This window comes from Hyaena hyaena, unplaced genomic scaffold, assembly GCF_003009895.1.
Source record: "Hyaena hyaena isolate Hyena2069 unplaced genomic scaffold, ASM300989v1 scaffold_560, whole genome shotgun sequence".
NCBI classification, from domain to species: domain Eukaryota; kingdom Metazoa; phylum Chordata; class Mammalia; order Carnivora; family Hyaenidae; genus Hyaena; species Hyaena hyaena.
This window is the reverse complement of record NW_024081192.1, coordinates 790503-813901: the sequence shown is the minus strand read 5'-3', so window position 1 is coordinate 813901 and position 23399 is coordinate 790503. Positions and strand designations below refer to the sequence as shown.

General features: G+C 41.2%; 1 long non-coding RNA gene across 4 annotated transcripts in view; it reads right to left on the bottom strand.

Annotated features, from left to right (window-relative positions):
- Positions 1-2400: 2400 nt before the first annotated feature.
- LOC120248031 overlaps positions 2401-23399 on the bottom strand; it is a 40958-nt gene continuing 19959 nt past the window's right edge. For 2 of the 4 annotated variants that reach the window (XR_005532474.1, XR_005532477.1), the window contains 3 exons: positions 18057-18169; positions 10124-10174; positions 8882-9353 (listed from right to left, as the gene is read on the bottom strand). This is a non-coding gene — a long non-coding RNA (uncharacterized LOC120248031). Of the gene's footprint in view, positions 2552-8881; positions 9354-10123; positions 10175-18056; positions 18170-23399 lie in introns of those variants that run through there. The other 2 variants (XR_005532476.1, XR_005532475.1) reach the window with 2 other exon arrangements.

Genomic DNA, 23399 nt, shown 5'->3' with positions numbered 1-23399 from the left:
TTTCCTCCCCACTTGTAGTATAAGTGTTTAAGGATATATGAAGTTCTCAAGGCACTTCACCTTCAGGTTTACATTAGTAATTATCAGGGTTGCTATGTATAACTAGTGTAGCTTCAATAACTTAGAACTAATTCTTCATTTTTATTTTATGTGGCTTAATGCTAAACATGAAGTACACTGCAGGAAAGTCTGCAGATAAATATTGACTAGCATTTTACCATATGAAAGTAAAGTTTTAAAAATATGTCAAAGTCTGGAAGAGTTCTAGGGAGGCTAGAAATGAACTAATGGTCAGTAAATATTTCAGACAAAGAACAATCGCCAGCTTCTGAATCAATTTCCCCCCAAATAATCAAAAGGTGGTTAATAACAATAAAAAATATTTGAAATTGTTTTTTAAAACTGCTGACCATCTGTGTCATTCCTGCCATGACAGAGCAGGAGAAATGGGTAAAAACTCATTTTAATAAGAGGTCACTGAGGGCTTGCAATGTGCTAGGCACTATGCTAAGTACTTTATTACACACTGCCTTTTTAAAAAATATTTATTTTGGGGAGAGTGCAAGCGGGGAAGGGGCAAATAGAGGAGGGGAACAGAGGATCGAAAGCCGGCTTCACTGACAGGCTGACAGCAGCCAACCCAAAGTGGGACCCTGAACCAAAGTCGGCTGCTCAACCGACTGAGCCACCCAAGTGCCCCTATGTATTATCTTAATCAGTCCTTATAACTAACCTATAAACCTATATAACCTATAAACACTATATTATTGCATCCATTGGAGAGATGAGTAACGCAAGGCTATGCATGAGCAGTTTGCCCATGGTCTCTAGAGCTGATCTCCAGATGGCCATGGCAGTCTGTCCCCAAAGGCTGTGGCTCGTCGACCCCTCCCCTTTCTCTTCTCCAGGTAGGATAAAGTGGTGATTAAGAACACAGACAGGGCGCTTGCCCAATTCTTCTGCACCCAGTTTGAAAAACATGATATGCCTTATGATTGTTAAGAAATTTAGGAAATAGGCTAAATATGACTTCATAGGGTCCCTTCCGAGTCTGATCCACTCTGTGTCAAGAAACTTGAGCCTAACATCTTGAATGTTCTTCACTTTAGAAGCCGACAGTAACAGAGGAAGCCTGGCAGTCAATAGGATGTAATGAGAAAAGTGTAGCCACTTTTTTTCATAAGCCTTGATTTTACTATGATTACTTTATTTTTACTTTATTTTGCTTAGAGCCTCTAATTATCTAGTCACAGCTTTGTGCAGCTGGATACAGGACACTGCTTCCTGCGACACAGTGGAAGCAGGCCCTCTTTTGCAGAAATTTTCCATTAGTCTTAAGAAACACTAGGAATTCCTCTAGCTTCATGACTCTTACCTCTTCCTTTCTGTCCTGTAGAATGTTTATTAAATTTTTGAGCAAAAAAGCTGAAACAGCCTACCAAGGTAAAAAATCGCTTAACAGCTCCAACTCCAGGTGAAAATACCTTCCTTGGCATCTCTGATCAGTGTATCCCAGCCTACATGTGAATCTCCCAGGAAGGGGAGCCCAATCAATCAGCTTATGGAGAGGACTATGTGAACTCAGAGCAGCTCTAACCATCAACCTCCTCGCTCTGAGCCATCATCTGCTCCCCCTATTATTTCTGACCTCTGCACCTAGGCAAATCTCTCTTTCACCATCAACCCTTCAACTTTTAAAGACAGCAATCCCATCACTTTTTTAGTCTCAAATGCTCCAACTAATCCCCAGTTCCTTCAAATAGTTCTAACTTGACACAAATAGCCAGACCCTCTACCGATTCTGTCAACCTACAGTGTCAACGACCTCCTTAAAATGTGTTCCACCCCCAGAACTGCTCCAAATGCCACAGACATCATCTAAGAAGAGTCAATTACAATGGAGGGAATATTCTCTAATAGTCCAGCCATCATGCTTTCATGGATATAACAACCTGAGACTCTATTGGAATCTGAGGCAGATACATCACACAGGTCAATCACTGAGCTCACAAAGTGCTTACCATGAATTCATGCTAATATGCTTGCAGTTCCTTTATTACATATGTGCTGTGCATTATCAATAACCTCAGCATCTCCTGCTCTACAGCCAAAGCTTTTACTCAAATTCACTTTCTCATAATTTTGCCCCATAAATGAGTAGCCTCTTGCCTCTGTATAAACAAAAAGCTAACATACGCCGTGCTCTCACTACGTACAGGAGCTGAGCCAACCACTTACACCCCCGATCTCCCAGAGTCTCCACGGAATAGGGTTTCTCTCATCTCCATTTCTTCAATGAGAAAGATAAGGTTTAGAGAGTTTGCTAAGGTCACAATGCCAGTAAACAGCAAAAATTTAAACCCACCTGTGCCAAAGCCCCCGAGGCTTCACTAATCTTGTTCTTGCTAAGTCACCTCCACGTCATCCTCAAACAGGTTCTGTTTTGCAGTGGCAGCTGCTTGTTTTCTCCTTCCCCACTAAGTTATAGTGTAAGGTCCTCTGGATCCATCTAGAAATCTACCAAGCTCTTCTTTGATTCTCCAAGAACTGTCTGAAAACAGCAGAAAGCTACTGTGGGATAGACCAAGCTACCACTATAGATTGAACACCTCAAACCGTTGCCCACACAGTTAATCCATGCCAAATTAAATACAATGAATTATAGACAATATGGAAAGAGAGGCCAGAATAATTAATGACCACTTCTCAGTCCATGAAAACTCTTACCCAGCTGCCTAGGACAGACCGTCACCATGATGAAATGTTCTTTTTACTCAGGTTTTGCTAAGCCTCTTCTGCTCTGGTCACTTGCCAACCTGCTCTGGGACATTCATGCTTTAGTATCTGAGGCTTGGTCATTATCTGCACAAAATTAGCAATGTTGACATCTGTAATTGTAAGTACGTGGTATTTATCAACAATGCCGTTGAGGAGGCTCTCCTTCTCTCTCATGTGCTCTGCAAGACAGGCCTGGCACCAGTGGCTTCTCATTGCTCGGACTCGTATCTTTTTAGTTTGTGAGGCTTGTAGCTGCTCCGTGGGGGTGGGGGGGGGTGGGGGTCCTCCTGTTTAATTACTTTTGTGTTCAGTCCCGCTCCTTGACAAGGAGGGAGATTATCTTAACTTCTCTATTTGGTAAGAAGAAAATCTTAGAACTTGGATGCCAACCAAGGTAGATTTCTCCATTAGGCAAAAAGTCAATGCCATGATACTTATGGATTAAAGGTCAACGTCTTTGCTGACTGCAACAGACCAGAGGTTCAAGAGTTCAACCATTTATGCCCAGTACCCATGTGCTACTTATACCACATCAGGTTATATAACACACATGGTAAGAGTCCTTTCTCATTCTCCTCCTACATCCTCCCCTTCTCCTGGCAAACTACGTAGATTGAGAACTAAAAGCCACAGGAAATATGGCATAAATCACTAGCACGTTACATGGTGCAGTAAACAATTATATCTCTGAGCAGATGAGCATGAATTCCTCCTTTCTTTCATCTTAGTGCCCTGGTGTTCTTTTAGGGAATTCCCTCTTCTCCACTGGGTACAGTGTGACAAGATCATTCATTAAGGGACCCAGCTGACACTAACTGTGGGGGGACTGTGGGAGGGAATATCATACTGACCCAATTAGACACCCCTCCCTGGAGCTTGACCCTGGAACCCCCATTTATTCTAGCAGCTACAACCTGAGGATCCCAAAGTGGAGTTCCTGCTCTGTGAATTCCTTGAGGGCCCTCGGCCCTTTTCCCGCTCTGATCCTAATTTGCCAATATTCCTGCTCCTCCATATCCTTCCAACAAATCCTCTTTTTATCCAGATTCAGTTTCTGTTGCTTGCGTCCAAATAACCTTGACTGTTACACATCTCCATAGCACCGCCTCTTATAGACACTGCCTGTCGTAAACAGTATCGTGTGCGCTAGATCACATCTTCATACGTGGAAAGAAAAGGAAAACTAAACATTTCCCCCAGCTTTAGCATTTTGCCCAACTAAAGCTAAATATCATGTAAAACCAGCTGCTCCCCAAGGGCTTTTCTTAAATAGCACACTATCTGTGTTTTGTGTTTACTAATGCGGCTACTATCTTATGTTTTATGTCTATGCACACAGTGGACCCACTACTTAGCAGTCCTCTTGGGAAAGGACACCTCCTTCTTTGACGTACACTCTCATGAGAGCCACCCATATGTGAGGTCTGAGCTTGTTGTTTATTTGTTCTTCACTCTGGAAGGAAAAGAGTGGCATGAGAAAAAGAAAAGCGTATGGCATATTCCCTTGTAAATAACAGGGGAAGTTAAACACACACACACACACACACACACACACACACCTTATACAGAACACCAAGAGATAAAGAGTGGAAGCTAAAAAGGACTTACTACCTCTTGTTGGTTTAATTCACTTCAAAGAGCCTAAAGCTATGAAGTATCTCCAGGCAGGTAGATTTTTTTTTTTTCTATCAAGATAACCATTGCCTTGTTATGAAGTCCAAACAAACCTCTAGAAACAGCCTTCTAGCAGTCTGCTCACTGCCATCTACCTCCGAGTTAGTAGGGACTTCACCCTAAATTCACCCCAAGTGAAACAAGAATTTGTGCTATGTGCCATAGCCAGAGACCAGGAAGTCCTTAAGTCTGCTGGGAGTGAGAGTCTAACCAGCACTCTATTCCTTACTTTGTGTGTGTGTGTGTGTGTGTGTGTGTGTGTGTGTGTGTGTGTGTGAATGTTTATATTCATTTGGTGCTATTTCCTTCCTGCCGGAGAGTTGTCAAAGCCAAGAATTGATTTTATTAATTCAGTGTGATCTGTTTTTCATCTTTCTCCTCAAATCCTAAAACACCTGCTGTCAGTTTATATCTCCACTGCCACATAAAGGAAACTCTGGCCATATAAGGATGCAAGGAAGCCGTAACCACAATCTTAAAAAATAAGCCTCATTTTTACCTTCTTGAATATTTTTCTGCCTCATTCATGTACCTCCTGCAGAATTATAGCATAAGAGTAATGATCTTATGCTTCTTTCACCTCTAACACATTAAGTTTAAGCTGTACAAAATGAACTATGGTTGTCTTTATCTTTATACTACCAAAGAAACCCATAAAGATACAAAATGACAGCATCTGAAAAAAGCTAGCACTTTCAAACATACCTGTCATATCAAACAGCAGACAAAACAGAGAACCAGACTAGAATGGAAGCCATCAGACAGAAGAATGAAATTGGGAGGAAAATCGGATATCTCTCATTTCTTTTTTTTTTTAATGTTTTATTTATTTCTAGGAGAGAGAGAGAGACAGAGTGAGCAGGGGAGGGTCAGAGGGAGAGGGAGTCACAGACTCTGAAACAGGCTCCAGGCTCTGAGCTGGCAGTCAGCACAGAGCCCGAAGCGGGGCTCAAACCCACGAACCGCAAGATCATGACCTAAGCGAAAGTCGGACACTTAACCGACTAAGCCACCCAGGCGCCCCGGATATCTCTCATTTCTTAAAAAGAACGGTTTTAATATTGTATGTTCCCATGTTCATCATAAAGGGAATTAGAACAATATGCCTTCACACACCAAAAATGGAGGGAAGGAAAAATCGGGAGGTGGAAATGACTGGAAAGGAAATCTGGAAAGATAGATCACAGAAATTCCCTGAGACAAAGGATGGAAATACGGGCTTCTCAGCAGCCAGTGCTGTTGCCACACGAACTGGTATGATTAGCATAGGTATTTACTTATGCCTCATTTTTTCACAGTCTTGGCCTCCGATCCTTTCCATTTTAGACAATTGGAATAAAGTCTGGGGTTGGAACACATCAAGAGACACAGCACATTGTGTATCCATTTTCATTATATCATTAAAAATTACAGAGCCTAGCAGCTGCTCATACTTTTCTTCAAGACAGAAACTATTACAGCTAAATCCTGCAAACAACTACCAAAAACAGCCAGATTCTTAAGGCAAAAGAGAAAATATTTAGTGGGAATTTGAGCTCTATGGATCAAAATCTCTCTCCTTATTTTTTTAGAGAAAACAAGAAACATCACGTGGAATAGCTGGATACATGTTGATGGACATATGGTGGCTTTTGGAAAAATAAGCATCTTTTACCCCGGCTCATTCCTTTCTAATGAGCGCCCTCCCCATCTATATTTATACCATGGGCATGAACTCACTTCTCTTTCTCTTTCCCAGTGTGCATAGCATTTATTTTAGAAGTTATAGTCTATGTATTGTAGCAAGACTAATTCAATATTCTATGTCAAAATGTGTACTATGCTGAACAGAATCGATATGTTCATATTTTACAGCTTGGCTTCTTTTAACTATTCAGTAACTAAACCTATTGTAAAAAAAAAAAGCCATTTAATAACTCCTTGCATTTTATATTCCCTTCTTTTACCAGTTGTCACTGTATTCAACACTCTGATTACTCCATAAAATTGAAGTTATTTCCAGATGTATTTTTCCACCTATAAAAATATAAAATATGTAATACAGCTTTCTAAGTTTAGAGATACATAAAAACACATTAGCAAGACCTTGTAGCCTGTAGTAAAAGGCCCATACTTTGGAGTTGACTAGAACTGGCATCAAATTCAAACTTTATCACTTATGAAAACTATGTGACAAGTTATTAAACTTCTCCAAAACTTTGTTGATTAATAATTAAAATAGGCAGGATCCCTTATATCCTAAGGCATTGCAAATCAAAGTCTTAAGTGAAAACAATGGAAGAACATGCTTCGTATCATGCCTAGCACAAAGTAAGTGCTCATGAAAGGGCCACAGTGGTGGCGGGTGGGCTACAATGGAAGTTCCGTGGAGTCGTACCCAAAATACTGTACCAATTTCTATGCCTGGCCCCACCATTGACTGGGAATGCAGCCTTAGTTTTCTCATTGCAAAATGAAAGGGGTAGGGACTAGATGCTGGCTAGTCCTCTTGGGACTGACAGTCTTTGGATGTTTCATAAATGTGGATTATACTCTAGCACATTGTTTTGTACCACCTCCTCCACCCGGTCAAACTTTCCTGGGCTCTTCCAAGGGCCAGTATGCCATTTTTGGGGGTCTCAGTTCAATGTTATTACCAAGAAGCCTTCCTTGACCACCCTGCGTTAAGTAGTGGTCTTCCACTCCCTCCTCACCATGCACACCCACTCTTCATCATATCCCTCTGATGTTTTTCCTTCATTGAGCTTTTTTATCATCTGCCTCCTCCCGCTGTTTGGCTAACTTCATGGACAACAGACATCTTTTTTGCTTTTTCACAATTTTGTTGCCAGTGCTAACAACAGTGCCTGGCATAGAAGTAGTTTCTCAATAAATATTTATTGAATGAATGAATAAATATCATACCCAGTTATAAACTCAACAGAAATGAGTGCACACGTCCACAAAATATTTCCACAAGAATGGACTTAGCACCTATACTCAAAATAGCCAAAACCCAGAAATAACCTAAATGTCCATCAGTCGGAGAATGGGTAAGCACACTGTTGGGATTCAAAAGCATAAGAGTAGTACCATAAGCAAATAAAGAGCAGGAGCCTCTTAACTGATATACATAGCACACATTACTGAACTCCTTCACTTCAGTCTGCATGCTTTCCTCTATGAATGTCCTTATAGATCACAGAATTATCGGCTTAAAGAAGCCTCAGCAGCATTGCTCCAACTTCCTCACCCACTGGAAGTCTCATGCCCCAAGTTACATGCAATTAGCAGAGTTAAGGCAAGCACTCAAGGTTCCTGATTCCTAACTCAGTGCTCTTTCCACTGTATTTGTCCCTCTTGCTACTCGATAAGGCAATACAACATGGTAGAAAGAGCACTAGAATCAAACCTCAGTCCCACCATTGACCAGCCAGGTGGCCTCAACCTCTCTCAGCCTGTCTACCTCCCTCTGTGTTACAGAGATGCAATAATACCCACCTCAGAGATTCTCTGTAAGGGTAAGTTCATGCAAGAGTGAATGCCATAGTAATCACTCAGTGTGCTATCTCCTTTAAAATAGTTTTAGGGCACCTGGGTGGCTTAGTCAGTTAAGCGTCCAACTTCAGCTCAGGTCATGATCTTGTGGTTGGTGATTTTGAGCCATGACAGCTCAGAATCTAGACCTGCTTTGAATTCTGTGTCTCCCTCTCTCTCTGCCCCTCCCCTACTCACATGTGCTATCTCTGTCTCTATCTCTTTCTCAAAAATAAACACTTTTAAAAGTTTCTAAATAAAATTCCACCTGACATTAATGAAGTAAGATAAGAGCTGAGTCACAAGTAACATGAAAGTCAGCTGCAACTTGAGATCAGAAAATTCCTTAACATTCCACTTGAAAGTGAAATGTGTTTAAATATCAGTTTTCATTTCCAAGAAAATCTCCCTGCTTCTTTTAAAAGCAAATGTCTTTTTGTAAGTTAGTAAATATATTTTAACTGAAGGAGCTGGTTTATTTCTTTCACAAAGCAATCTATTTACATTTTAAAAGTCATACTTGGTTACCTATAGATATTTGATATTTTGAAAGCTGTTGAAATTTCTAGTACTCTTATTTTCTGTACAAAGGTAAGTGGTCAAGTTTTAGACAAAACCACTGGAATCTTAATTTTATAGTTTTATCAAGATGTTTTAGCTTAAATGTTTCAAAAGCTGAAACTGTCCGGCTGAGATAAGTATGTTGGTTAGTAGGGGATGGGAAAACACTTCAAAAAAGCTGCCCAGGGGCGCCTGAGTGGCTCGCTCCATTAAGTGCCAGACTTCAGCTCAGGTCATGATGTCACAGTTCATGGGCTCCAGCCCCACATAGGGCTTTGTGCTGACAGCTCCGAGCCTGGAGCCTGCTTCAGATTCTGTGTCTCCTTCTCTCTCTGCCCCTCCCTCACTCTCTCTCTCTCTCTCTCTCTCTCAAAACTAAATAAACATTAGAAAAAAAGGCTGCCCAAGTAAAGCAGCTAACATATATGTAATTGTCATCTAAAAGGGTAAAAGGAAGTTGATGGCAGTGCCTCCCCTGACAAAATAAGATCAAATTTGTGACTGTACAAATGATCCCATTTCTTTCTCTTGGCAAACTCTAGAATCGTCTTATTTTTACTGAACAAAGCATAAAGCCGACGGGCACACAGGTCATTCTCTGATGTTAAAACATCGGAAATGGCATTCATTATTATGTCACCCCTTTGAAGCCTCTAATGTGGCGGGGGTTGAAAGCGGACAGTCAAAATCCCCACGAGCCTGAAGAGCATCACCAGACAGGCATGGTCCTCTGCATGAGCCACATCAGTACATTAAAACCAAGTGCTTTCCTTGTCAGAGGACAATTTCACAGTGGTGAAGGCTTTAGATTTCCTCTGTTGTTTCTGAAAGGAAATAGGAAATATACTATTTAGATTCTAAGGCAACTAAAATAGAGGCATTTTGTGGCAGATGGGATTTTTATGAGCTGTTTGTCACCATATACCAGTCTTGTTAAGAAGCAATCGTGTTCTGCTTCATTACACTAAGATAGCTCTGTTTAGGGTTCCACTCAGCTGTGAAATGATTTTAAAACTTCTGTAAGGAGTAGAGATGGGGTTTTTTTTTATATATATAATAAAAGATTGTTAACAAAAAATGTACTGAAACACCAAAAAGTGGTCAAACGCACTATTTTTTGTGTCGGGGAAATGGAGCTACATTGAATCTCCTACTTAGGCTTAATCTGATCGTTTATACTAACAGAGAAAACTACATAATACTTCTATTTCTTCGCCTAAGAAAGGTAAGAGTTCTTTTTATGTTTTTACACAGTCTTCATGGCATATATCATGCAAATAGAAAGGCATGAGTGCTTGGGTGAGGAGCTATTTCAGCTTCAAATATGCAAAAGGAAAAACAAATTTAGCAAATGCAAGAAATACATTTTTAATGGCTTTACCTTCCTCAAAACTAATCTACTTTTCCTACATGTCATAATCTCTTTTCATATTTGACCACTTCTTAAAGGATCGGCATTGGGGGCAGGAGAAGCCTAAACGTGTTATTTTAAAGATCATAAATTTATCATGTCATGATTCCTGGCTCTCAGCCCCATTCAGTGCAATTCAGGGAATTCAGGAGGTCTTCGATCAAATCCTGCCCGACCACTTACTTATGTGACCTTAGGTACAGTCATTAAACTTTCTGAGCCTCATTTCCTCATCTAGGGGGAAAAAAAACGTGGTTAGTAACACAACCTTGCAATATCAGTTATCTATTGCCTCGATAATGCTGCGTAGCAAATGACCATAAAACCTCAATGGCAGACAATAATAAACATTTATTTTATTTTTAAATAAATGTTTAGTTGGCGTTTAGTTGGCTCAGAGTGAGCTCACTCAGGCTCGGCTGGGCACGTGCCTACAGTATGGCAGGCCTGTTCATGTGTGTGACGTGGCTCTGCTGGGGCTTGGCTTGCTAGTTGGCTGATCTAAGACGTCTCAGTCTGCACAAGAGGGCAATTTTGCCCTGTATCATGTGTCTCCATCCTTCAGCCACCTAGCCTGGGCTGGTTCTCATGACACGGCAAAGGTGTTAGGAGAGAACAAAGCCAGTCGCACAAGATTTTTTTAAGCCCCTGCCTGCATCACATCTGCTCACCTCCAACTGGCCAAAACAAGTCACGTGGCCGAGAACAGAATTGGTGGAAGGGTGCTGCAGAGTTGCAGGGCAAAACGTGAAGAAGTATGCCATGTACACCATCAATCCACAACCTTGTTGATGTTTGTGAAGACAGAAACACCTTGTGAACCACTGTGAACCACTAGCATAGCCCCTGGCATGGGGTAGGCACTCAGTAAGTGTTCGCTTCCTTCCCTCCTAAATATGTCTAGTCTCTTTAAGATCCACCTCAATTAATCCTTTGAGATCTTTACTTGTCTGTTCAAAGGTCAAATGAAAATAATAGTTATCATATAAAGAGCTTGGATTTTTCTCTCCCTCTCAAACCAGGGTACTCGCCCTGAGGGAGACAAGAAACCATGTGACACACCTTCATTAAATATTTTATGCAAAGATTAGAGAAAATAAATATGATTTTTATGCCAAAATACACACAGATATCATATTGACTTCTTTGGGCTCCACTTGAAGGGGGTGGCACGTCATATGGTCACTCTGCTTCACTCCCTGGGGTGAGGTTACTTTGGAGGACACGTCTGACAACCTACAGAGATGAACTTTTACATATGAACTTGTTCTGTGAGAACAGATGTTCCCTATATACGTGTTGCTTCTGACACTTTCCCCCCCTCAAATCTTGAGGCCAATTCTCAGTAAATGGAGCTCTGAAATGGGCCAAATAGCAATAGAGGAAAAGAGCACCCATCTTTATCTCACAAGCAAATGAGGTTTGGCTAAGCAGGTGTAGGATTCTGGAGAGAGTCTAGATAACGGAAAGCAAGGAATGCTTTTTAGTAGAAGCAAGCTTAGCAATGAAGAGACGATGGACCCTCTTGTACTGGATGATGCTGTGGGATCTTCCACGGTCCCCAAGAAGCTGGAGAAAACAGCCCCTACGCATCCCACTTCAGACACACCACTCAGGCTGGTCCTTGGCAAGGTCAGACCTTTCTGGCCTGGAAGTCAAATTTTCGGGCTTCAAATGCTCCATGACACCTGAGTCAAAAAAGTCCACCAAATCAGAAGTGAGGAGCAAGACCAAGCACTTCTAGAGATGGATATAGCCCAAAGCAGCCCTTCCCCACTCACCTCTCTATCCTCTATCATTAACATGTTTCTAAATTCTGAAGTCTACTTCATCCTATCCCCTGCTAAATCTCAATGATGTAAATATTTTTCTTTACAATCTTTAAGAAAAACAGATGCACCAGGAAAAAGCCAAGCAACTTTGCCTATGCTTTGCCTGGATGCCAGAGTAAGTGGTTAATGCCACAGCTAGAATAAAAGGACAAAATAAACCTGAGGATGGGCACCTGGGTGGCTCAGTTGGTTAAGCGTCCGACTTTGGCTCAGGTCATGATCTCACGGTTTGTGGGTTCGAGCCCGGTGTCGGGCTCTGTGCTGACAGGTAGCTCAGAGCCTGGAGCCTGTTTCAGATTCTGTGTCTCCCTCCCTCGCTGACCCTCCCCTGCTCACGCTGTTTCTATCTCTCTCTCAAAATTAAATAAAACATTAAAAATTTTTTTAATAAATAAATAAACCTGAGGAAAGCAGAAAGAAGGGATGAGATGACAAAAGCATAACCTAATCATAAAACCGGAAGCTAATATAGTTTATATCTGAATCTAAAACTACTCATTGAAAAGACAAGTGGAATAGAAACATGTATGCAATCCCAGAGGAAATCTGGCTTGCTGTCTATACTAATGAATCCAGCTCGTCATGTATTAAATACCAATGCTCAATACACCTCTGAAAAACACTGGTAGCACAGAAGAGAAACATGACTTGGGGAATGAAAGAAGTTTATTGTTTATTACTAACAAAAGTATAAGTAGTATACTCAGAGATATTAGCATTCTCAACAGATTATGAAGACAAAGGAACAATCAGGAACAAGAAAGCATTCTTGAAGATGAGAAAAACATGGCTGCCAAAAAAAACCCTTAAATCATATAACATGGGCTGATTTGTTAGTAGTATATATGTTTGCATATGGGGAGGTCTGAAGTTTAGAACCCAGACTGTTGACAGAAAATGGTCTTTGAGAACTGGAAAAGGATTGGGGGCCTGAGCAGTGGCTAAACTTTCACTGCTTAGTGTAGTGCTTAGGAACACAGATTCCAAAAGGGGACTAAGAGGTACAGGCTTCCAGTTATAAAATAAATAAGTCACAGAGATTAAAAGTATAGCATAAGGATATAGCCAATCATATTATAAGAGTGTACGGTGACAGATGGTGACCACATGTATCATGGTTGAGTACTGAGTAATGTATAGAACAGTTGAATGAATCTATTCTGCACCTGAAGTTAATACAACATTCTATGTTAATTATACTTGAAATAAACACACACACACACACACACACACGCACGCACAGATTCCACAGCAAATTGTCATGGTTCACATCCAGAGATGTGAACTTAACTTGCTGTGTATCCTTCAACATGTTACTTAATTTCTCTGTGCCTCTATTGTCTCATTCATAAATATGGGACTATTCATACTACTCAGTATGAATATTATTACTACTACTACTACTATACACACAACGAAATATTATTCAGCCATAGAGAAAGAAGGAAATTCTGCCATTTGCAACATGGTTGGAACTTGAAAATATGCTAAGTGCTCACATATAGGTGGAATCTAAAAAAACCAAACTCATAGAAACAGACTAGAATGGTGGTGGGAGAAATGGGGAGATATTGGTCAAAGAATACAAACTCCCAGTTATCAGATGAATAAGCTCTGGGGATCCAACGTCCAACATTGTAATTATAGTTAATACTGTATCGTATACTTGAAAGTCACTAAGAGAGTAGAAATTAAGTGTTCTCACCACACATGCACATGTGCTCGTGTACACACACACACGCACCACACACGGGAATTATGTGCCCAATAAAGGTGATAGCTACTGTTATGGCAGTAATCACTTTGCAATATGTAAATGTATCAAATCAATTCATTGTGCACCTGCAATTTATACAAAGTTATACATCAGTTATATCTCAATAAACCCGGAGTGGCTATAGGTCCCTAAATTTTTTTTAATTTTTAATTTTTTAAATTCTTTCCACTCTATTTCCTTTAGCGAATCTTACCAGAGAGTGGACAAAAGAAAGAAATTGTTTGTTTTTATCTCTTCTGACTAGAATATTTAGAGAAGAGTTCAAAATCAAAAGTATAATATTTCCTTCTTGTGTGTCAGAAAGAATGAGAAATCTAGCTGACAGAATCCTAACGCCGATGTTTGGTTCTATCGTGACCACAGAAATAGTGCCTCTATAGAAACTGCACGTGTCTAGCACTTGGTTTAAACTGAAGGCCAAATGGGGACTGAAGGATCTTCTGTACATACACTTCATTCAGGCCCTTATCACACGGAAGCAAGTTCACACCAAGTTCATACGTGCTACTAGATATTTTCCTCACTCTGTGCAAAGTTCTGGTAGTTCTGAGTAATTGCAGTTATGTAAATCTAGCACATTTGAAGTAAGCCAGGAGAGTTTGTGTTTAAAACAATAACTGGGGAAGCTGGGAGCCTGGGTGACTCAGTCGGTTAAGCAGCCGACTCTTGATTTCGGCTCAGGTCATGATCTCATGGCTTGTGAGTTTGAGCCCTGAGCCCAGGCTCCGGGCTCCGTGATGTCAGTGCAGAACCTGCTAGGGAATCTCTCTCTCTGCTCCTCCCCCTGCTCACACAGTGTCTCTTAAAAAATACATAAGTAAACTTAAAAAAAATAAAGAAAATAAAATAATATTTTGGTGAATATTTTTGAAAAGCAAATTAAGAACTCTTAATTTTCTTGGTTTATAAAGCCAGATTTCGATGTGGGACATGTTCAAAGTAGGATAAATCTGTAATTCTGCTTTATAAGATGTATGGTCTCCTGAGACTTCAAGTATCAACATTCATCATGCCTTGGATTGAACAAATACAGTTTTACAAGTGTAATTTTCTTTTAATTTTTTTAATGTTTTATTTATTTCTGAGAAAGAGAGAGAGAGAGAGAGTGTGAGCAGGGGAGGGTCAGAGAGAGATGGAGATACAGAATCTGAAACAGGCTCCAGGCTCTGAGCTACCTGTCAGCACAGAGCCTGACACAGGGCTCGAACCCACGAACTGTGAGATCATGACCTGAGCCGAAGTCGGACACTTAACCAACTGAGCCACCCAGGTGCCCCTGCAAGCATAATTAAGGCAGAGACGGTGTCCTGGCCTTCCCCTTCTTGAATCCCATTCTACATAAGGAGTCTCAAGGGCTTGAGGAAACCAGAAACATTCCTGTTTCTATGCCTCACACACCTGAAACCAAATCCCACAAACAGGGAATTTGCCTCTCTCTGTTCAGACTCCAATGACTTCTTGTTTTTTGAAAACTGGTTCCAGGGGCACCTGGGTGGCTCATTTGGTTAAGCATCCGACTTCAGCTCAGGTCATGATGCCGCAGTTTGTGGGTTCAAGCCCTCCATTGGGCTCTGTGCTGACAGCTCAGAGCCTGGAGCCTACTTCAGATTCTGTGTCTCTCCTTCTCTCTGTCCCTCCCCTGCTCATGCTCTGTCTCTTTCTGTTTCTCAATAATAAATAAATGTTAAAAAATAAAAACTATTCCCTTACTACTTTTACATTTCTGCTTCCAATTATTAAAGAAAGATAAGCCCTTTATCAAAACCAAAACCCCTTTTATAAAACAACAACAAAAAACAAACCTTGTCTACTATCTACTAGGCAGGTATTTTTTAAATACCTGCCAGTGTGAAGGTTAGGTCCCTGGCTAAGTTGCTCAAATATATTATGTATATGCGTACCATGTCCTTAAAATTAAAACACAAGTACATACACTTAACTCAAAGGCCCTAGTCGATGCAATTCAATATTTTAATTCACTGAAACAAATGTGTTTTGAAAGCTAGTCTGAGCTGAAGAGCCCAGTAAAAGAGAAAATGTCAGTAAAGCAAAGGGGACCAAGGAGGCAGTGAGAAAATTCGCAAAAATATTATATATCTTATAGAGGCAGGAGAAGATAGCTCTCCAATGGTCCCATGCCTTACGATGACCACTCCAGACATCTATGGGTACTTCCATGGGAAAAATAAATGTCATTAGACTTCGTTATATTATGTCTTGTGACTTTTTAAATGAGATTAACTATAGCTAGTTTTTACATAAAAACCCTTTTTAGACCTCAGAAATCAGATTGGCTTCAAACCTCTATTGGTGCCATTGCAAATGATGCCTTTGTGAGCTGACCTTGATTTTGAATGTTGCCTTAAAAAATTCATTATGGGAAGAAGAGGACCTGAAGGAATTCCTTCCAGTGTATTAATAGCTCTCACCAAGACAATTAGGTCATGGCTGAATCAAATCAGAAGCACCTCCACCTCTGGAATATATTGGATTTTTAAAAGAATTTTTCCGTTGTACATTTTGCAGAGTACCTTCAAACGCAAAGCATGACTCAGCCTTAGAGACTGGGCTCTTTCAGACCTTTCAGAGAGCCCGGGGAGGGGCAGAGACAAGTTCTATCCTAATGCACCTCTGCTAAGCGGTTCAGGTGGGGAATGACATGACCATAAGAGCTTTAGGAAATAATTCAAATGACAATGTAGCAATAACGAAGTTGTGAACTAGGGCAGCATTCATGGGAATGGCAAAAAAGGAATGAGTCCAGAAGTCTTGAAGGGGCAAAATGAATGTGGTTTCGTGATTCACTGGATGCAGAAATTAAGGGAGATAAGAACCAAATGTCTAGGTTGCCTGAATAAAGAGGAAGGTAGGATCATGAAGTTTAAGGTACAGCATGAAGGAACAGGAAAATCAGACCTAGGGAAGGAAATGAATTCCATGTAGACATGTTGAGTTAAAAAAAAAATGTTAAATGGGCAGCTGGGTGGCTCAGTTGGTTAAGTGCATGACTTAGGCTCAGGTCATGATCTCATGGTTCGTGGGTTCGAGCCCTGTGTCAGGCTCCGTGCTGACTTCTCAGAGACTGGAGCCTGCTTCAGATTCTGTGTCTCCATCTTTCTCTCTGTCCCTCCCCTGCTCAATCTCTGTTTCTCTCTCTCTCTAAAATAAATAAACATTTAAAAAAAATTTTTAGGGGCACCTGGGTGGCTCAGTCAGTTAAGCGTCTGACTTCAGCTCAGGTCATGATCTCACAGTTCCTGGGTTTGAGTCCCGTGTCAGGCTCTGTGCTGACAGCTAGCTCAGAGCCTGAAGCCTGTTTCAAATTCTGTGACTCCCTCTCTCTCTGACCCTCCCCTGCTCACGCTGCTTCTCTCTCTCTCTCTCAGAAATAAATTTTTAAAAAGCATTAAAAAAAATTTTTTTAATTTTTTAAATTTTTTTTTAACTTTTAGGACATACAACCAACAGCTGGAAATTCAGCTCTGAAGTTCAAGAGAGAGAAACAAGTTCTGAAGAATAAGATCTGGGAGCATACCACAGAATTCAACCAAGGAAAGAAGAGGAGAGTCCCTGAGGAAGAGAGGGGAGAGGAGAACTTAGAACAGACATTTGGAAGTGGCTATAGGCTGTGTGCAGGCAGGAGAAGCTAAACCATCAGTCAGTCAGTCAGTCCAACAGTTTGAGTTAAACTCATCCCTTCTCTGATGTGGAGAGAATTGGGTGGGTGGGGAGGGAGGGAGGAGAAAACTACAAATGTCTTTGTCCTGCTGTAAGATCAGTGTAGGATGAAAAAGGGTGCTGCTTTCCCAAAGAGCCGAATGTGAATGCCCTCGGTGAGTGCAGCAAGGCTGGTGGGGACTATGTCAGAAAACCCTGCACAGGGTCAGTTGGAAACAACTTCAAGCACAAGCGTGAAGGAAGCAGCTGAAGCCAGCACACTGCCACCCCCCCCCCCACATGGCCTTCCCATAGGTACCCTGCCACCACTTCTTGCCTTCTTCTCTTACTCCAGATTCTTCTTCCTTAGGCCAACAAAGTTTGTATTAAAGCATCAGGCATCTTTTGGGGCACCTGGGTGGCTCAGTCGGTTAAAGCATCTGACTTAAGTTTAGGTCACACTCTCAGGGCTGCTGAGTTGGAGCCCCACATCGGGCTCCCTGTTGTTAGTGCAGACGCCTGCTTTGAATCCTCTCTCCCTTCCTCTCTCTGCTCCTCCTTCTCGCTCTCTCTCTCTTTCTCAAAATTAAACATTAAAAAAAGTCATGCATCTTTCAAGTAACGGGGAGTATTTACCTATTTGGGACAGTGAAATCATTCAAAGTAAAAGACCAAGGTTTCCTGTAGTAAATGCACATGTAAAGCACACCTAATCGCACATGTTTGCAAATGTGATCACCACAGCTTCTTTCTTGGCCTACTGGACATCTCCGGACTTGATGCCACCATCTCCCCCTGACAAGGCTGCCTTCCCTTTCTCTTCCATCACTGTGGCTTAATTCTGACACACCTCGTACGTTGTGTTTCTCGGTGCATCTTGAATGGTCACTTCCAAATCAGCTGCTCTCTCCTCATCCATGTTCAGCTCCTGTTCTCCATCTGCCTTCCACACATTTGTTGACCCTAAAAAGCACATGAGGTCATAGTGCACCGTTAACACACGTGAAACCCACCCAAATCAGCCAACCAGAGTCTGTTGGGGGTTGTTCCTCCCCCACCAGCTGCAAGAAGGGTACCCAGAGGAGTTAATGTCGATATACATCCCCATATTAAATATTCAGAGTGCCATCGTGGTTCAGGCGAAAGGAACTCCAAAAATAAATTAGAAATAAGCAGCCTTCAGAGAGTCATACTGCTCTGAAGACATACATAATTTCCTGAAGTAAAACCTCCTTCTTATGAGCTAAAACATAAATTCCCATTTTTGCCAATCATTCGGGATTATTGGGTCAGAATAACTACTTTAAGTAAACATTCATAATGTTTCCATTATTTTCTGTGTGAAGAGCTGTTCTGATTCAAATATATGCCCCATAAGTTGGCAGAGCATTGTTTTTCTCATGATGGTGCTTGTGTTTTTACCACAGAACCTCATTGTTGCTGATCTATGATATTTTTCTTGCCATCATATTATTTGCTACATCTATCTAATCCTTTTGCCCTCTGTATAATATTTCAATTTAGAAAGGAATGTCAATATGTTGTCTCTTGTGCCAAGAATACTTTTAGAGTGAAAAATCTAATAGTGTATTCAATCATGCTGTTATTGTTATCAGTATATCTTGCTACTACAGTAAATGTCTGAAAAAGCTAAAGTTCTGAGCAAAAAAAAAAAGAGTGAGGTCATCCACGGGGGATACATATATAGTGATTATTACTGGGTTCGTGTTTTCAATTTAATCACTCCCTATGACCCATTTGCCCTTAGGATATGACTGTTGCAACAAAATTATTTCACTTAAGCTCCCGTTAATGGCCACTGTAATTCTAGTCAGCAGCCCTTTGTGTTACAAAAGACTACACCCCTTACCAATCATTCACTGCTTTTAGAGATGAGTTATAATTCAAATAAAATTCCCCTGTAAGGTAATGGAGCATGTGACCCTTTTATGGTAAACTGTAATTTGGGGGCGCGTAACACAATTGTTCTGTCATTTGGTATTTCGGGAGGTAAAAAACAGAGATTCATATTAAAATATCCTGTTCTATGCATTTCCTACAACACTCCTTAGTAACACATCCTTTTGTTTCCTGACAGTGATTTAAAAGCGTTACAAACCTCTGCTATATCCAAGAAAGAACATTTTCATAATCGCCTTAATCTCCCTTAAGTCTCTCTGCATAATGTTCCTCAGAATTATTCTTTACCACGAGCCAAACTAAATAGGTCCCCAAAAGAAGTCTAGGTAATTTTCTATTCTCTTAGTTCTCTATTTACTTTGCTTACACAAAGCAAACGCTGTAGGATTAGGGCTGAGTAAAATAAGACGTGTTTGAAGAGACTTTCCTGTTGTCTCAGTCCATCCGTCAGAACTAGGACACGTTTCTTTCGGTTGTGCTTCCAAAAGGCAAACAGGACTCTGAGCCCCTAAATCCAAGACCATCTGCCGGTCATCATCGCCGCATGGCAGCCACTTCCTTCAGTACCAGGGCCAGTTTGCCTCCGTTTTTTTCCCAGAGACACACGCAAGAGGACTTTCCAAGAAAATGTGCTTTGTGGCCTGGCTCTCGACCGTTTCTCCCTCCAGCTCTGGTGAATTGGACCACACCAACAATGGACCTCAGACCCTCTCTAGCTTTTGGCACAAGTCTGGATGATAGCCAACTTTTTCCTCTCTTCCATCCTGGCCCCACCGTGGTCCGGCTTCCTCCCCAGGGTGCCATCAGATTAGAGGAATTCCAGGCACTGGATTCCCAAAACCAGAGTACAGACCTACAAATGCCTTTAACATAGCCGCTTACATTTTGGCTGGGGTCCATTTTAGACCTTGAGGATTACAAGAACCTTGTGGCCACGATTTACTGGGAAGTAAACTTAATGAGACTCACCAGTGATAAAAGTAAAGGAAACAGATACCCACTGAACCAGTCAGAGTTCAGCCATGGAAGAAGAATAGTAGGAGACGTGTGTGTGTGTGTGTGTGTGTGTGTGTGTGTGTGTGTTACAAGCACTTAGTACTTGATTTGTGAGGGCTGGTTAAACAAGTCTGCAGTCTATAGGTCCAACATTCAGAAAGGGAAGAAATGAGCAAGCTGTTACCCACAGGCACAGACTGAATGTCTTATCCACAGGCCATCAAGGAGAAAGAGTGCAAGCAGTCTAGAGCCCCTGAGGCATAAACTAAAGCTTATAGTCCACAGGCTGCCAAGAATAGAAAGTTATAAGCAGACTGCAACCCTAAGATCCACTGGAGAGGAAGAGAAAATGTAGACCAAGAAGCTGGTGGAGTCTCTGAGCCCTGGGAAGGCCTCTTTGAAAGGGTGTGCCTGATTAGGTCAGGCTCACCCAGAATAATCTTCCTTCTGATTAATTTAAAGCAACTGATTAGGGACTTTCAGCTGCAAAATCCTTTAATTGCAACACCTAAATTAGTGTTTGATTGACCAGTTCAGGCCAACCAAGTGCCAATCAAGAGGCCATCATACTGGGGCGTCTGGGTGGCTCAGTTGGTTAAGCATCAGACCTCGGCTCAGGTCATGATCTCACTGTTCCCAAGGTTGAGCCCCACATCAGGCTCTGTGCTGACAGCTCAGACCCTAGATCCTGTTTGGATTCTGTGTCTCCCTCTGGTTCTGTCCCTCCCCCATTAGTGTTTTGTCTCTCTCGAAAATGAATAAACATTAAAAAAAGAAAAAGAGGGGCACTTGAGTGGCTTAGTCGGTTAAGCGTCCGACTTTCGCTTAGGTCATGATCTCGCGGTTCATTGGTTCGAGCCTCGCGTCGGGCTCTGTGCTGACTGCCAGCTCAGAGCCTGGAGCCTGTTTCAGTCTGTGACTCCCTCTCTCTCTGACCCTCCCCTGCTCACGCTGTCTCTCTCTCTCTCCCGGAAATAAATAAAACATTAAAAAAAAAGAAAAAGAAAAAGAAAAAGCCATCATACTCACTGCCCCCTAAAACTAACTGGGAAACTCTGCTAGTCTACATTTATTTAATATATGAGCACCTACTATATGCAAAGCCCTGTGCTATGCACTAGAGGAAAATTATTTCATTGTATAGAAAAACTACAGAAAAGGAAGGAAAAGTGAGACACCAACAAGATCAGAAATTTCTAATGAATAAAACAAAAATAATGACAAGAAGGATTTAAGACTAAGATACAGGTTGTTAAAATTAGAATCAGTGCAAAAATAAAATCTGATTTTTATTTTAAAAAATTTAAAAAGGCGTTTGCATTTTATAGTATCAGTCATATTAATGTTAATGTGTAATAACATTCTCAGGGTATAGACCATGACTTAGTTGATTTTCTTGAGAAAGCTTTTTCAACTTATAAAAATGTATAAATACATAAAATATGTTAAAGGGAAAATTATACTTAAGAGTTCTGAGAGGAACCACTCCAATTTGACTATAAAAATTAAATTTCATCCTCAATAGAACTGTATGTTATAAAAACATACACTGTCACTGTCGTTTAGGTTACGCTCAAGAGAATGAAAGATAATGCAAGAACACACTACAGAAACTACAAAAGGAAAAAACTTAAGTCATGAAGCGTTTGTATATTTCGTCGTGACACTTGTCACACTCATGAATGATGAGCCCCTGTGTTCAGTGGTGTAACCAGCCTAAAACCGGGCTTCCTGGAGTCCAGCCTGCCAGATAGCACACCCAAAATCTGCTCTCACCTCTACTCATTCTCTACCCCTCCTCATGTTTATTTTATTCATTCATATTCTCTCTCCACCACTCCCCCACCCTCCCCCGCCTCTGCCCTTGAATGTCCTTGAACTCCCCTCTCCTCTCTTTTCTAATAGACCATAAGCTGGCCTGTTCTTGGCTTCTGCCGTTTTCCTCCCCACTCCTCACCCACACCTCATTCAGCACAACCAGAGGCCCTCTCTCAGGCCCAGAGAACAAAGGATCTTTCCTCCACAGAAGGTAAGAGAAGCATACAATTGCAAATACCCATTATTTTATATAATTTTTTCCTGACAGAGCAGTAAATCTCCAATGCATTTGCAAGTAATGAATCAGAACCAGTTCTTTCATTTCTCAGACATAAAAAAGAGTCAGGAAAGAAGATAAATATACTTATCTTAGGTGTCACGCTGAAATTTTGAAAAAAGTATGTTGTATTTGTTCATTTGCTGAACTGCTTTTAAGATTTTTATTTCTCTAGATGAAATGAATGGTGTTTGGGTCCGAAAAAGATAGATTTATTCTTTATTTGATTATTTTTTATAGAAATTTATAATATTGATTTTATCTTTTGAGAGAGGGAGAGACAGAGAATGAGCAGGGGAGGGGCAGAGAGAGAAGGAGACACAGAATCTGAAGGAGGCTCCAGGCTCTGAGCTATCTGCACAGAGCCAGACACAGGGCTTGAACCCACTAACCTCGAGATCCTGAGCCCAAGTCAGATGCCCAACAAACTGAGCCATCCAGGAGCCCCTATTTGCTTATGTTTAAAGCAATAGAAAAGGAATCTTATGGTCTGGAATGGTTTTGAGACAAAAGAGGAAATAAAAAAAAAACAACAGAGATGGTGCCTAGCATTATTCGTGCCCGACATGGAAACAAGATTTGTTACAGTTGACTCGCAATTATTCCAGGAGCTGACTGGAAAATTTGTGAATTAACTAGAACCTCTGCTTCTCTTAATGCCTCCCACTGCTGGGCACTTGGCCATTGCAATGCAGTCAAGATTACTGTGGGAAAGTGAACGGAGACTAGAGAAGCCAACCTTCTAGTCAATCCATTCTGCTTACCTGCTACTTGCTAAAAAGCTTACTGCAAGATGCTAGAATATATATATATATATATTTATATATTATTATATATATATATAGCCTGCTTTGACGCCCCACTCCATAGTCTGCCCAACACCACTGCCTTCTATTCAGCCATTAATCCAAGTCTTTATTCAATAAATAATTATTTCCAAGTACTATGTTGGTGCTGGGGACCTAAAGGTGAACACAACTGAAATGGTCCCTGTCCTCATGGAGCATTCAGTCAGATAGGTAGTTTCTAGAACAAGAGGTCTTACCCTCAAATCTAAGTCTTCTTACTCAATTCTGAAACCATGCTCTTGGAGCGCCTGGGTGGCTCAGTTGGTTAAGCATCCAGCTTCGGCTCAGGTCATGATCTCATGGTTCATGGGTTCGAACCCCAGGTCAGGCTTTG